The sequence below is a fragment of the Bos grunniens genome, chromosome 10, assembly GCF_055505025.1.
Source record: "Bos grunniens cultivar Pamir isolate PY7600 chromosome 10, Bosgru_T2T1.0, whole genome shotgun sequence".
NCBI lineage: Eukaryota > Metazoa > Chordata > Mammalia > Artiodactyla > Bovidae > Bos > Bos grunniens.
In genome coordinates this window covers 42,925,247-42,942,611 of record NC_141174.1, presented here as the reverse complement: position 1 = coordinate 42,942,611, position 17,365 = coordinate 42,925,247, and positions in this window count along the sequence as shown.

The window sequence follows — 17,365 nt, the reverse complement described above, 5'->3', positions numbered from 1 at the left end:
TTTCTACCTTGATTATTTTCTTGCTGTGGAAAAGAACTACACGTATAAATCTCTCTTTCCTGGCATGTTGTGGCTTCCCAGGGTTATCAGAGCTGGATTTCATTCAGATGAAATTGTGTGTACTGCAGCATGCAGGAGAGAACTGTAACCCAACATCAAAGGAGGGATTCCGAATGGTTATAGGAAAACTGTGCTTTCTCCAGTTGTCTGCCAGTTAATATACTGGCTCTGTCCAGAGGACATGGATTCAACTCTGGAAGCTGAACTTGGAGATGGGAAGCTACATTCTCACTTTGGTGATGAGTTGGTAGCCTGCAGGTTTTAAGAAGTGTAGTAAGACCAAATTTATTGTTCACTCTGCAAATAGTGGAGGATTGACTACATCAAAGAGAAACCAATCTGGAGGAGCATGGCTCTTAGTCTCTGAGCCCGAATCAATTCCATTTGTATTTTTTATAGGAATTGAAACATAGGACATGAACACCAGTCCCCATCATAGAGCAGACCTGTGGGTCTCTCATAATAATACACATCAAAACCATGGGTTCTTTAGGTACCCTGAATTCATTTAGATCTTTAGCCAATAAATTTCCTTACTGTAATCCTTGGGGCTTTAACGTATTAGGGTGTCATATATGGGGATAGTGGCTAGTAACGCAATTTTTTGACCATATACCCACAATCTCGGCCAAAGCTGAGCATGAGGAGTGGAGAAGAATTGCAAATTATGAACTCTTTTTAGCACTTTTTTCAATTATAGAAATATGAGCAAAGCAATTCTGAAATTATTTTAGATGCCTTATAGATTGAGCAAATAGGTTAATGTTGATGAAAGTCAGAATTCCTTCTGTGGAAGAAGGGACATGCAAATATAGAATGAGAGAAGGCAAGAAAGAACTTTAGTGGTATGAATTGAGACTGGAGAAATCAGTGTGAACCAATGTTTTCTTATAATTATGTCTATGCATATAATATGCACAAGCAAACATATGAGTATTTGTCATTATGTATTGTGTTTATATGCATGTTTGTGTAGGTATATGTATATGTACAGGTATATTTACATGTAACTATTCCCTAGCTCTGCCTATTGAAATGGCTGAGAACCAAAGACCCACTTAGTAGCAATGATCATACCTAAGACCCAGAGCCTGGTCTCTAATACCATTATCTATTAAAAGGAACCAAGGCTCTTTGGATAAATAGATAACTCCAGGGATGGCGAAGTGTAGGTAAAATGTGAGCCTGGAACATCTTGCTATTCTTAAAAGTAAGAAAGCATTAAAAAAAAAAAAAAAAGGGATCATGTCACAAGGACCAAGGTAGTAACTGTAAAGGGTTCTAACTGGCCAAACGTGGAATAATTTGATCATCAATATACTTAAGTTTGATGATGAACTTTTGAAAAAAATTAAAAGCCATGCATCCATACTAGTAATACATGAATAAATATGAGTGAGCACGGAGGGCCCATGCTTACCAAAAAATACTGAGAGCCAACTTATAAATGTGGAGAGGGAATGGGAGCTGGAAAATTAACATTTTTGAATCATCATAGTAAAGAGTGCATCAGGCAAGAAACATCAATAACTAATAAGTATGTGGGAAAGATTTGATGAAGAGAAGAATATTTGCATAGTCTTAAACCATCCACAGCTGAGTTATTTCAAATTCTAAAAGATGATGCTATTAAAGTGCTGCATTCAATATGCCAGCAAATTTGGAAAACTTAGCAGTAGCCACAATGTGGGGAGCGAGCTCCGCCCCTGGCAAAGGTCATGAGGAAGGAGGCTTGGCATACGCAAAGGCGGGATCAAGCCTCAGGAGTCTCCCTGGAAATTCTCGAGCAATCTACCCCCAAAACCAGAGTCTGCCTACTTTCTGCTTTGTGCTGTCACCTACACCTCTGACTTTACGGGGGGCTGTCCCCCACTGGAAAAAATCAATTTTCATTCTAATCATAAAGGGCAATGCCAAAGAATGTTCAGACTACCACACAATTGCACTCATTTCACATGCTAGCAAGGTAATGCTCAAAATCCTTCAAGCTAGGTTTCAACAGTATGTGAACCGAGAACTTCCAGATATACAAGCTGGATTTAGAAAAGGCAGAGGAACCAGAGATCAAATTGCTAACACCCACTGGATCATAGAAAAAGCAAGGGAATTCCAATAAAACAACTACTTCTGCTTCATTGACTATACTAAAGCCTTTGACTCTGTGGATGACAAGAAACTGTGGAAAATTCAAGAGATGGGAATACCAGACCACCTTACCTGCCTCCTGAGAGACCTGTATGCTCATCAAGAAGCAACAGTTAGAATCAGACATGGAACAACAGACTGGTTCCCAATTGGGAAAGGAGTATATCAAGGCTGCATATTGTCACCCTGCTTATTTAACTTATATGTAGAATACATCATGTGAAATGATGGGCTGGATGACTCATAAGCTAGAGTCAAGATTGCCAGGAGAAATATCAATAACTTCAGATATGCAGATGACACCACCCTTATGGCAGAAAGCGAAGAGGAAGTAAAGAGCCTCTTGATGAAAGTGAAAGAGAAAAGTGAAAAAGCTAGCTTAAACCTCAATATTCAAAAAATAAGATCATGGCATCCAGTCCCATCACTTCATGGCAAATAGATGAGGAAAGAATGGAAACAGTGACAGACTTTATTTTCTTGGGCTCCAAAATTACTGTGAACAGTGACTGCAGCCATGAAATTAAAAGATGCTTTCTCCTTGGAAGGAAAGGTATGACAAATCTAGTCAGCATATTAAAAAAGCAGAGACATCACTTTGCCAACAAAGGTCCATATAATCAAAGCTATGGTTTTATCCAGTAGTCATGTATGGATGTGGGAGTTGGACCATAAAGAAGGCTGAGCGCTGAAGAATTGATGCTTTCAAACTATGGTGCTGGAAAAGAGTCTAGAGAGTCCCTTGGACAGCAAAGTGATCAAACCAGTGAATTCTAAAGGAAATCAACCCTTAATATTCATTCAAAGGACTAAGACCGAAGCTCCAATACTTTGGTCACCTGATGCGAATAGCTGACTCATTGGAAAAGACCCTGATGCTAGGAAAGACTGAGGGCAGGAGGAGAAGGGGGTGGCAGGGGATGGGGTGGTTGGATGGCATCATCAACTCAATGGACATGAGTTTGAGCAAGTGCTGTGAGATAGTGAAGGACAGGGAAGCCTGGCATTCTGCAGTCCATGGGGTTGCAGAGTTGGACAGGACTGAACAACAGTAAAAAAACTATCCACAGATTGCCTGTCAGTTGTGAGGGAGAGAAAACAGTAATTGCATAGTGGAGAACCTGAACAACTTGTCAGAGTAATCAAAATCAACATGACTACTGTAGATGGACATCTTGTGGCTCCATGAGATATCTTGAGGAGGATACATCATCATCTATGCAGTGTTCTGGCTGAGAATATATGACCTGAGTCTAACCATAAGGAAACATAATAAAAAAAAAAAAAATGAGGAACATTCTACTAACAACAAAAAAGGAGAGGGACTACGTTCCTAAAAAATGACAAAGAAAGCCTGTGGAAATGTCTCATATTAAAGAAGGTATCTCATTCCTTGTGGGTTGCTGTAACAAAAGTACCACAAACTGGGTATTTTTTCTCAGAGTTCTGGAGATCGAGGTGCCAGTAGAGTCAGTATCTGGTGAGAAATCACTTCCTGGTTCACTTCCTATTGTCCCATTGTGTCCTCATATGTACGTTAAGCATTGTGTCAAACTACATATTAAAAGTATCTGCATGATTCTCACAATGACACTTTTTACATATAAGAAAAACTAAGCTTGTAGATATTAGAAAGACTTGCCCAGTATCATAATTAATAAATGGAGGAAGCATGATTTAACAAAAATTATGCTTTCCCGACTATGTCATGTCAAACCCAAAAGAATTGTTTCTGAATAAAAGCACCCCAAGATGTTTTTTTTTTCTTGCCTTTCTTCCTAAGGAATGCAATAAAGTGCCAAGGATGTTATTAAATTTCCATGTTTGTGGTAATAAAAGTACAACCTAAGCATGATTTTAATTGTGTCTCTTGGGTTTACAAACTGTGGTCCACCAACTGTTTACAGTCTGTAGGTGGAATTTCCTAACTCTCCCCAGAAGGTGATAATTGTACAGCAGAGAGATCCCTGAAGCTAAAGGGCTAGGTTCCATCCCTGACTCTGCAGTTCAGTGGCTGTAAAATGGTACCTCACAGGGTTTCTGCCAAGGTTGAATGAGATAACATATTTGTAAGCACATACAGATGGAAGTGTGAATATTACTATTTCACTCAGGTCTCTGTGCTTCTTAACTCTTCCTTGCCAAAACAATCCCTCCTCATTTACAACAAAACAAATTTTAAAAACTGGGTATATGAAAGCAAAGATTTCAGTGAGATCCAGTGACTCCCACTGTTTCCTCCAACACCATGTCCAGAATGTTCCTCTCTTATCAAGGAGTCGATCAACTGCATCTGGGTCAGAATTATAAACCACTGGAAAAGAAATATAATCATAAACCCCCTGAAAAGGGGCAGAGGCTTGGCAGTGATTTTCTCCAAGGCCTACAGTATTGAACTTGATGTGGTTAGTCTGCTTCAAGGAAGTCATTCTCATTTGATTCTATCACCAATGACCTCACCTCCCCTTCCTTGACCTCAGTCTCATCATCTGTAAATGAAGGCAGGGGATGACCTTCCTGAGCCAATGTTGATCACAGCCATCTTCCCAGATCACTTTTAGTGAATCAGCTGGGCTGCTTTGTTAAAACACACATATTCCCCACGTCCTACCCAGTAGCTCCCAATTTAGAACCTTTGGGCAAAAGATCTAGAAGTCTTCATTTTACCCCCAACCACCAAGTAATTCTAATGCATACAAATTTGAGAATCACTGATCTAAACTCCTTTTCAGATAAAGATTTCTGGGTAGGGTTTGTACATTTTAATGAATCCTTTGGCGAGCTTGTTAAAATGCAGTGGAGCTTGACCTGTATTAATACTACACTCTCAGGCCATGCTACTGGTTCCTGGACCACACTCTAACTAGCAAGGCTTTCTGTAACAGGACACAGACACAGAGGAGGTTGATTGACTTTCTGGGATGAAAATAACATAGGTAGCAGCTCAAGGATGAGAGAAAGGCTTATGAATGGGTAGAAACCCCAAAGATTCACTTGGCTTGAGTGATGACTTAGTTGACTGATCACCTTTAGATGACTTAGGTCCTTATGATAGAGAAGACACAAACTGAGAGATAACTGACTTTGTTAAGACCTCCATTCTGTCACTTCCTAGACATGCAATCTGTAGACACCCATTTAAGCTTTCAGAACCTTAAGTTCTGAATCTGTGTGAATCTGTAAAAACAGAGACAATAAGATACCCATCTCATAGAATGGCTCTGAGCATTAAATGTGATCACATATAAAAAATTCCTAGCCCAGTGCAACTATATCAGTCCCTCTAGGTTTTACCCTTCCTAAGCCTTTACTTAGTTCTCTGTGTGGGACTATTGGCTCACTAGAACCTATCCCTCTCCCACAGCCATCATAGGCACCTCTCTACCACCAAGAGAAAACTCTTGACCTTCCCAGGCCACTGAGTGATTTATCACAGAGCCAATCTCTCAGACTTGGAAGGCTGACGGCAACTCTGCTGGAGACAGATGGGAGAGCTGGAGTCCAGTTGCTTGTCAGTGATGTTCAGAGGACATATTCATAAGGCTTTTCACACTTTTCTGGCATCTTCCACCATCAGCCAGACAACAAAGGCATCTGCTGCACATCACAAGCTGGCAAGGAAAGCTGTATGCATATGTGCTGGCCGGGGCCCCCAGCACAGCTTCATCTTTCTTTCCTGCCTCCTTTCATACTCATTTCTATGTGGTTGTGGTCAACACGCCACCTGACTTATCATGCAAAGTCATTTTAATTTTTCTGACAGGCACTATCATCTTTTGCCAAGTTACCCCAAATAACTCACTAAACAAGGACAAGTTGCTGTATTATGGACTTAATGTGAAGAGTTTTCAACTCTCTTCATAGTCATTTGGAGGGATTCAGTTCAGTTCAGTCACTCAGTCATGTCCAACTCTTTGCGACCCCATGAATGGCAGCACGCCAGGCTTCCCTACCCATCACCAACTTCTGGAGTTCACCAAAACCCATGTCCATTGAGTCGGTGATGCCATCCAACCATCTCATCCTCTGTCGTCCCCTTCTCCTCCTGCCCTTAATCTTTCCCAGTATCAGGGTCTTTTCAAATGCCAAATACTTTGGCATCAGGTGGCCAAAGTATTGGAGTTTCAGCTTCAACATCACTCCTTCCAAAGAAATCCCAGGGCTGATCTCCTTCAGAATGGACTGGTTGGATCTCCTTGCAGAAGACTCTCAAGAGTCTTCTCCAACACCACAGTTCAAAAGCATCAATTCTTCAGCGCTCAGCTTTCTTTATAGTCCAACTCTCACATCCATACATGACCACTGGAAAAAACATAGCTTTGACTAGACAGACCTTTGTTGGCAAAGTAATGTCTCTGCTTTTTAATATGTTGTCTAGGTTGGTCATAACTTTCCTTCCAAGGAGTAAGCATCTTTTAATTTCATGGATGCAATCACCATCTGCAGTGATTTTGAAGTCCAGAAAAATAAAGTCAGCCACTGTTTCCACTGTGTCCCCATCTATCTGCCATGAAGTGATGGGACCAGATGCCATGATCTTAGTTTTCTGAATGTTGAGCTTTAAGCCAACTTTTTCACTCTCCTCTTTCACTTTCATCAAGAGGCTCTTTAGTTCTTCACTTTCTGCCATAAGGGTGGATTATCAACAAAAATTTCTTGAGCAATTGCAATGTGCCTAGAAGCATCCCAGGTGCCTAATGGAGCCTATAATCAAATCATTTGTTAAGCTGCTTGGTCAGCCTATAGGAAGCAAACCATGAAAGTGGTTTTCTTTTTCCTTGAGTCATCCTCAAGTTTATCTGTCTAGAATCACCTAGAGAACTTTAAAAAATACTGATGCCTTAATCCTAATTCAAGAGATTCTGATTTAATTGATCTGAATGCAGCCTTGGCACTGGGAAATGTAAAAGCAGCCAAGATTGAGTATCGCTGTTTTAGGAATGAGTAAAATCTACACAGAATCTTCCAAGGTTGTCTTAATTCTGTATCACCAGTTTTTTTCAAGACTACCCACTTGTAACTATCTTACAAATGTTTTTGCAGATAAATCTATTTTAAGCCTTAAAACAACCCCATGAAGCAGTTCATATGAATTTGAGTATTAGTATATTTATACCCTTGGATATTTGCCTTGATTTTAATATTTTAACAATGAAGCTCAAAGAGGTTAGGTAACCTGTCCTTGGTATTCTTGTCTGGAGAATCCCATGGACAGAGGAGCCTGGCAGGCTATAGTCCACAGGGTCACAAAGAGCTGGACACAACTGAAGCAATTTAGCACACATACCTGGGATAGACAGAGGGTAATGACAGAGGGTAATAATCCTTGAATCCATGGTTCCAGACTCCCACTGTTCTTTCCGTTATTTTGTAACTCCCTAAATTCAGAGTCTGTCATTGGACACCACTCATCAGACCATAATACATAACACATTTCTACCCTAGACTGTGTAAGTGTTAAAAACAAAAACGCTTATTTTCTTTTTGACAGATTTAAGTAATAGTTGTAAGGAAAGAAGAGCAGTGCTAATGAGATGATAGGGCCTTCCTGGTTTGGTGGCCAATATACATGCATGATATACATAATGTGTCAAGAGACATTCAGTACATGATGCTACTTATTGGGGAGGTCACTGTATGTCAGCCAAGGGCTGGGTACCCAGAGCTCATCTCCAAGAGCCAAAACTATTTCAGGAAATAGATCACAACATTCTTCCTTCTGTGATGAAAGACATTCCATGTTTTCTGGAAGGTTGCATAGACCCTCCTCTGAAGACAGAATTGTCTGTCCATTCCTATAAATACAGGGATTAGTTTGAATGGTGCCTTTTCTCCCAAGCAGGCAGGATAATACATTGATTTGCAGTCTCCACGCCTGAGTTGTTATTCACTTGACAGGAAATGATACAAATATTTTTAAAAACTATAATTCTTTGGTGACATGAAGTTATCATTTTATCTACAACTCCTGGGGTATTTTATTAACCATGACAGGATGGAATGGAATGGGACTGGCTGATAAAACGGATTCTCTAAACCACATTTTAGGGAGCCTAAAGATTGGGTGTCAGGCTTCTTTCTCAGGCTGATGCCACAGCTAATGGGAAGCTTATGGTAAAGAGTGCCTATTGATCCATAAATCAGCTTGGGACAGAAATTTAATGGCCTTATTAAGGTGGCTCATGGCATTGGTCCAGTTAGGCTTCCACAGACTTTTGGGCTATAGAAAGACACCATCCAAGTAAACTACCAGTCATTCTGAAAACAGTTGTCTCAATTAATTCCAACATATAGTTTGCAATCATTCTATTATTATAATCAGTTTGTATATGTGAGGCTACATCCATGAATAAAAGTATGGATATAGCCATAAATGAAGAGGATATGCACATTAAGCTCACAAACAGGACTTTTATAATTACTAAAATCACTCAAAAAACCAAAGAATTTTGAAACTGAAAAAAATTACTTGAATCGATACTTCTTAACCAAATTTACCAAAATTAGCCATTAACTAAATCCTTAATGCAGTTAAAATCTGATTTCTCTCTACAGCGTCCTATCTCAGAAATCCTGGAGACAGGTGTCTAAATGCAGACCTCGTAAGTTCCCTCTAGGGATGATGACCTTTTGATTGAATCAGCTGTATAATATGTGAGGCCCAGCATAAAATGAAAGTGCAGGGCCTTTTGTTAAAATATTAGGAACTTAATGATAGCAGAACGTTCAACCAAGTATGTTTGATGACACAGGGTATAAACCCATGAAGCAGGCCCTGTCCTCAGGGCAAGGCCTCAGGATTGCTGTATTCCAGCTCCCCTTCTGTTGAGCCACCAGGAACACATGACATTTCACTGTGCATTGCCAACTGTTCTGTGAGAAGATGGTCCTGGCTATCTATAGGACATCTGCAGGGACAGCAACAGGAGGAAAACATGATGGAAAGTAAATGCAGTATGTCTGTCAGAAGTAACAGTGGTAAGACAGAGGTTTTGTACAGTTGTTACGAACATCAGAAAAAGGGCAGGTGGCTACTGAAGACCCAACCAAGTACCAACACTGAATAGAGAAGGCCTTGGATGATCTCTAAATGAGGTTATGTGAAAGCCTATCTGGAGACGTTCTCTCTTTTCCTTCCTTCCTTCCTTCTGCTCCCTCCCTCCATTGCTCTCTCCCAACTTCCTTCCATTTTTCTTTCTTTCCTATATAGATCTGGATAGGATGTCTAGCTTTGTACCCCAACTCCAAGCTAACAGTTGTCTCTGAGCTCATGTCAGGGGAGCTCTCCACCAGTACATAAAGAAGAAAGTATCCCATAGCTGTCTTGGATAGGTACACAAGCCTAAGTCACAGGGAAAGGAGTGCTGAATGAGCATAGAAATTGGCCAGATTCATGAAGGCAGGATTTACTGCACCTAAGAAAGGCATTCTGGAGAAGGCAATGGCACCTCACTCCAGTACTCTTGCCTGGAAAATCCCATGGACCGAGGAGCCTGGTGCACTGCAGTCCATGGGGTCGCAAAGAGTTGGACTCGACTGAGTGAGTTCACTTCCACTTTTCACTTTCATGCATTGGAGAAGGAAATGGCAACCCACTCCAGTGTTCTTGCCTGGAGAGTCCCAGGGACGGGGGAGCCTGGTGGGCTGCTGTCTATGGGGTCACACAGAGTCAGACATGACTGAAGCGACTTAGCAGCAGCAAGAAAGGCATTTCTCCTGGTGTTGCCTGAGAAATGAGTGAGAGAGAAGGCAAGTACAAAGGCCAGTGTGTCCCTGATTGAGAGGATGAATACCCCCACCATCCCAGGAATGGCTGCACAGGCAACATGGCTGATGGAATGACAGCCAGCCTCGGGCCTGAGTGGGGTCTGGGCAGCAGTTGAAAGCTTCCTGTTTGCTGTGAATAGCACACAAGCAGTGGACAGCAGCTGGAAGTGACAGAGAATATCTCACTGGCAACTTAGGTAGCTTGATGGTAGAGAATCAAGGACCATATGACATAATGTTACCCCATCCCCACAGAATGGCTTTGCTTAGTGTTCCAGAAATCACTGGGAGGAGAGGGGAAAAAGAAAAATGAAGTTCAGTTTCCCAGTAGCTTGGTAGGAGGATTAAGAATAAAAATTATATTATTAAAAAGTCACTTTTCTTGTACACCTGTGTTTGTGGACTGAAAGTCATTGTAACTACTTTGTGAAGACACTGCTTGCCAAGCTCATCCATTTCCCATTGCTTTTACTCGGCTCTCATTGAGTAACTTTTTAATTTGGTTTCCAGTTTAGACTTTCCCAGCAGGAAGAGCATGTTTGGACTGCTGGGAGTATTGCATTTCTCTTGGCAATGAAAGCTCTCCGTATCAATGAACAAAACCGACATAGTTCTGACTTATAAATTAGTCAGTCTCTTGCGAGTTTGGTTTATATGGCTCAGTTCCCTGGGACCTGGCTACACTCATTACTGTTAGGCTAGAATTTACCAACTTGCAAAATAGAAGGCCATGATGACTACTAAGGTTCATATACTCCATGAAGACTGATGACTAAAAAGTCCCCCCTGCAATATCTCTCTATTGGTATTTTATATTATAAATTATAACATGAAAATGACAAAAAATTTTAAAAGTTATATTAGTATAATATAGTAGTTAAGAATGTAAGCTCTGGAGTCAGATTTCTCAGTTTTTTCAAATCCTGGCTTCGCCACTTATATAAATTATGATTTCTAGCAAGTTCAAAGAAATTTAACAGGGATTGTTCTGAGGAACAAAGGTATTAATACATGTAAAACATTTTGATCAATACTTAGCATTTGTCATGTGCCTTTTAAAATGTTAACTCCTAAAATTTTTTTTTAAAAAACAAAAACAAACAAAAATGTTAACTGCTATTTCAAAAGCTTTGATGTTATTAAGTGGTCCCTTACAGCCTATGTTCAAATGGGTATCATTTCATATTGCACATAATTTATATCCATCCCTTCAATTTAATACTATGTCATAAATACTTTATGTGTTTTCATGTAGGATTTAATTATTATTTTTACTAGTATAATTTGACTCAGTATTTTAGCACTCATCTTAAAACTGACCCGATATGTGACAGGAGTATCAAAATGATGATAAATTAGAAAAACTGGCAAAAAGTGACAAACAGGTAACAGGCTAAAAAAGAAATATAATTGGCCAGACGAGAGGTTAACCCTAACAAGAAGTCAGGAAGTGCAAATTAAAGTGATAATTACAATGTTCACTTTGCAGACTGGCAATATTAGAAGGTTTGATAACACCCACTTTAGTTTTGAGCATAGGATAATGGGAGCTGCCCTCTCTTGCTGGCCAAGAGGAAGCCAGTGCATCCATTTAACTATTACCATGGGAAATGTACAGACACTCTCCATTCCACTATCAATCTCACTCATCCAAATCTGCCCTCAGGAACATGTGCTTCGGGAGACAGAAACAAGGATGTTCACTGTAACATTTGCAGTCTTGATAATTGAAAACCATGAAACTGCTCATCAATCCTGGAAATGGTTAGATAAACTGAGATACATTCATTCTTAAAAATAATGTGTTGTATCGGCACTGACATGGAAACTTTCCAAGGCTGTTGGTAAGAAAACAAGCCAACAAACACATTTTTTAAAAGTTATAGAAGGTATGGAGATTCCTTTAAAAACTAGGAATAAAAGCACCATATGACCCAGCAATCCTAGTCCTGGGCATATACCCTGAGGAAACCAAAATTGAAAAAGACACATGTGCCCCATTGTTCTTTGCAGCACTATTTACAATAGCTAGAACATGGAAGCAACCTAGATCTCCACCAACAGATGAATAGGTAAAGAACTTGTGGTACATACACACAATGGAGTATTACTCAGCCATAAAAAGGAACACATTTGAGTCAGTTCTAATGAGGTGGATGAACCTGGAGCCTATTATACAGAATGAAGTAAGAGAAAGATAAATATCATATACTAATGCATATATACAGAATCTAGAAAAATGGTACTGAAGAACTTAACTGCAATGGAGATATGGGCAGCAATGGAGAAACAGACAGAATAGACTTACGGACATGGGGAGAGGGGAGGCAAGGGTCAGATGTATGGAGAGAGTAACTTAAAAACTTACATTACCATATGTAAAATAGATAGCCAATGGGAATTTGCTGTATGGTTCAGGACACTCAACCAGGGGCTCTGTATCAACCTAGAGGGGTGGGATGGGGAAGGAGATGGGAGGGAGGTTCAAAAGGGAGGCAATATATGTATATACCTATGGCTGATTCATGTTGAGGTTTGACAGAAAACAACAAAATTCTGCAAAGCATTATCCTTCAATTAAAAAATAAATAAAAAGAAAAAAAAGTTGTAGAAAACAAGAACAGCAATTTGGCATTTTCTTAACACACACTCTAAACAAAATATACAGCTTTATAGACACGTGTATGTTGTTGCTGCTGTTGTTGTTTAGTTGGTAAGTCATGTCTGACTCTTTTGCAACCCCATGGACTGTAGCCTGCCAGGCTCCTCTGTCCTTGGGATTTCCCAGGCAATAATACTCTAGTGGGTTTCCATTTCCTTCTTCATGGGGTCTCTCAACCCTGCGTCTCCTGCGTTGGTAGGCAGATTCTTTACCACTGAGCCACCTTGAAAACCCAGATATGTGTACATGCATATGTAAAGTTTATATGTGTATGTGTGTAAATATACTCAAGAAATGTCTGGGGGAGTCTGTACCAAACTGCTAACGGTGGCCACCTTTAGACAGGAAATTAAGATTGGTCATTTGGTCAAGGGGACTCTAGTTTTTCTGTATTTTTGAATGTCTTAAAATATTCTTTGTATAATTAATGGTGAACTTTTAAAAATTAAAAGATGAATAAGATACAAAGTTCCTGAATCTCAACTTTAATATTCCATTGAGTAGACGTTTAACAGTTTACTTAGCCATTGACCTATATTTGGCAATTTAGGTTGTTTCCATTCTTCAACATTATAGTTCTTTATACAGTGCAGCTTCTTTTTCTTCTGTTGATTTATTTCTCTAGGATAAATTCCAAGAGTGGGATTACTGGATAAAATGGTATAAACATCTTTCTGGCTCGTGATATATTTTTCCACATTGCCTTCCAAAAATGTCATGCTTCTTTTTCCCTATCATTACTGCAAAAAAAAATGACTGTGCTTTCCTACCACCTGGCAGCAATCTACTTTTCTATGGCTGTCTCCTTGTTCTCAGGAATGAGCACCTTTCAATTCCGTTTCAACCTGTTTTTAGAGCTGACATCTCTGAGAGGACTGTCAGCTCAAAATCTTTCTCCTATAGCGAAGGTGTGTAATATATTTCTGACAGACAGACAGGATTAGCCCTCTCATTACAGGTGAGAGCACCGAGGCTCACAGAGGTCAAGTAACTTGCTTGGGTCCCATAGCTAACAAATGGTAGAGTCCTTTTATCAAGTCACTCTACTCTGTGCATCTGGTGTGATTCTCCATCAGACTGGTGTGAACAGAGTTGGTTTGAACCCAAACCTTTCGCTCACACACCGGGTACACTTGTGTCATGGCTCTCCTACCCCAGCTGGTCTCTTGGTACCAGTTCATTTTGGCATCTTCACTACCTTTCAGTCTGTTTCGCTCTTTGTGGCCTAGTTCTCAAATGGTCAACTTGTGTTTCAAACACACGAACTCCATCCTTATCTGTTTTCATCTAGTTTGACTGAAGATACTAGACCAGTGACTTTCATTTTGGGGGAATTTAAAGCAAAATGAGCCAAACAAACAAATAAACAAAGTGAGACTTGGTCCCCAGAAATCCGGATTCATTGATATGGGGGACCATCTGGTCATGGGCCTCGGATATGTTTCAAATTTCTCTGGGAAATTTGAGGTAAGAACCTCTGCCCTAGATGCTATTCTTGATTTCTGCCTCTAAGTTTAGGTAGCAACAAAGCTGGTATCTGTTTGTTTCTTTCTTTCCCCCATATACCCTGTTTGCCTGGGCAATCACTCACCTACAGTCACTTAACTGTCTGCTTTGATGTCATTCTACCTGATCTGTTCTGTTCCTTTGTGTCCTGCCCAAGCAAAAGTATCTTTGTGTTCTTTCCTTCAAACCTTTTCCCTGTTCTTGCTGTTGCCTGCCACCAGTCCTCTTTCCTCTTTCCTAACCCTGTTTGGGCTTCCCTGGTGGCTTAGTGGGAAAGAATCCATTTGCCAATTCAGGAGACTGGGGCTCAGCCCCTGGATCAGGAAGATCCCCTGGAGAAGGAAACAGCAACCCACTCCAGTATTCTTGCCGAGGAAATCCCATGGACAGAGGAGCCTGGAGGGCTATAGCGCATGGGATGACAAGAGTCAGACACGACTTAGTGACTAAACAACAACAATCCTGTTGGGCCAAAGTTTTGCCCCCTCTGCACAATTCTATTGTATCACAGCCCACACAGGTGCCTGCTGCTTTTGAACTCCTATTTCAATTCTCACCTGCTTCATTCTAGGGGCTTTTCATGTAGTGATGGAAGTAGCGTGTGATTTTCTTGTATTGACAGGAGGAAGATCTCTTAACTGTGGTTAAGAGCACAGGACTGAGAATCAGAAAGGCTTATGTTACAAATTTCAGGCTGCTGCTGCTGTAACTACTTCAGTTTTTTCATTTATATATTGAAGGTAACAATGATATCTATCTCACAGAGGTTGGATAAATGCATGGAAAGCATTTAATACAGTGCCTGCTATATGAGAATTTTTAGAAATATATATTTAGGAATAGATGCTAATTTTTAAAAATAGGATATATAGTAATGAGAGTGATTTCTTTCAACTAAACTAGTGGAAATTAAGAAACGTATGCATCCGGTGAGCCATCTCCCTTGTCAATTTCCCCACAAACACTTGTTATATGAATGAGTGGAAGATACCCACTTATTCTGCTGATGCTGCATTGCCCAGTTCTCTTCCAGAAATCCTTGTTTTGAGTTACCTACAGAGCCAGTTTATGAGTCAGACAGAAAAACAGTCCTATTATTCTTCTCTCTGCTTCTTTTTACCAAAAAAGGTACTTTTCCAGTTTCATTGCCCACTTTATGGTTTGGTGACAAATGACCTCTGGATTTTTTCTTCTTATGAGTTAAATCTAACCCAAGAGGATGAAGATGCCATGACTAAGACTATGCACTGAATATGTTACAATTCTTAAGGAATTTCTAAACAAAAGTTCCCAAAAAAAGTTCCACAAGGAGACTGCAAATACCTTGAGAACAGGGACCTTATATACAAGCAAGTTTTTAACCTGTAGTTAACTGAAATTGGGTGCAGAATTTTATCTTGTATATTTTTCCAGTGAGATGAACTGTTATTTTATTATTTTTCTCTAGGTATTTATGACAAACAAGAAATAAGAATCTTGTAAAAGATATTTTATAGATGCCAAGATTCCTAATAGAGTGCTATAATATTAATAATAAATTTAAGTATTAAAGGAAGAAAAACTATGCTATCTTTCACATGCTAAAGTGATGGTATTTATCCATTGTTATAGCACATATTTATTGTAATGGTGACGGATGGGTTTGAATGAAACTGTAAACATTCTTCTAGCCTCTCATGAAACAGCTGCTAGTGTTCTAGTGTATGGAGTGTGACCTTGGAACAAAGGCTGTTTTTTCTCTCTTTGAAAGAAGAAAACTGAAGTGTCTGGATTGATAGTTACTTTTCTGTTACTCTAGTGACACATTCTAACACATTAAGTTAACTCAAACAAATGACACTGGAATTATAACTTGAAAGAACCGAGAAGTTAGTTTTCCATTGCTTTTCTTCCAGTTCCCAATACTATATTTTTAGAAGCATTTATTTTCAGCAGAGAGAGTCCAAAGGGAAAACACAGTGATCATGATTAAAAAACAAAATCAGAACATGGGAATTGGGAGGATTCTTTTATCCATATTTCTCCCTAGTGGTGGGCTGGTAAACTGTCTCTTTAAGAGGAGAAAAGCCCTGATCTGTAGTCTTTGCCAATTTTTGTTGTGTAAATACTCCCACTGTGGCAATTTCAAGCTACCAATCTGAGGCCACTGAATGGAACTGAGAAGAGATGCCCATAATGTGCTCATGAGCAGGTACAAGTTGGCCTCTGCAAACTATTGCTTGTAACCCTTATAAAAAGGGAATTCTAGGGGAAAGGTTTTTAGGAGAGGTTGTTTTATACCAGTGCCCTTTGGAAGAAGTGTAGTCCAATTAAAGAGAAAGAGGTAATTAGAAATGGATTCTATTGAAGATCAAAACATATAGCTTAAAACATATTTCTCAAACTCTTTGACAAAATTTATCCTCTCCATCCCACACCACCTAGACTTTTTCTCTACTTCGTCCTCTGTCTATGGCCATTTTCCCTTTGTTTTTTGTTTTTGGTTTTTTGGATTTTTTTAAATTAGATTGATTACTCTTCTGGAAGAAAGAGATCTTCCTCTTTAGAACCTAATTGGAGTGGGGTGAGGAGAGATGGGCAGCTCTTTGAAGGACAGAGGAGGAGGGGAGTTCTGGGAACAGTAGGACACTAATAATCTGTATTTTATCATGTTACTTTCCTATGTTTAAAGAGAGAAAAGACTGAAGGGGAAAAAGACTACCTTCTCTCAAAGTTTATGGTCTATGAATCAATAAGTCTTTATAAACATTATCTTTCAGAGAAGAAAAAGCAGTATAAATACAATCTAAGTCTTTTTATTTTCTTTCCACTCACATGGGCATTTCTTAATCTGTATCTACATTTCTAAACCAATTTGACTGATCAAGTTTGAATTAATAAAAAGTTAAAAGCCAAGCCAATGTTTGTCTATCCCAGCTAATTTTATTTTGGCTATCTGGTCAAAGTTGCAATGTACCCATGAGCAAGTCATTTGACCTTTCTGAACCTCAAGTTACATCATCTAACAAACAACAGGAGTAAAGTGAATGGGCTTTAAATTGCCTTCTAGCCAAGAGAGTTTGTGGTACTTATATTGAATTAAATAAGCACTTCACAATTTCCTCTTATGAAATAGACTAATCTCTATTTTTAAAATGCCATAAACCTGCTAGTTTGAATAAGTGGATATATTTTATCTGACTTGACTAGTTAACCCAGGACTCTGCTGCCAATAGGAAGAACCTG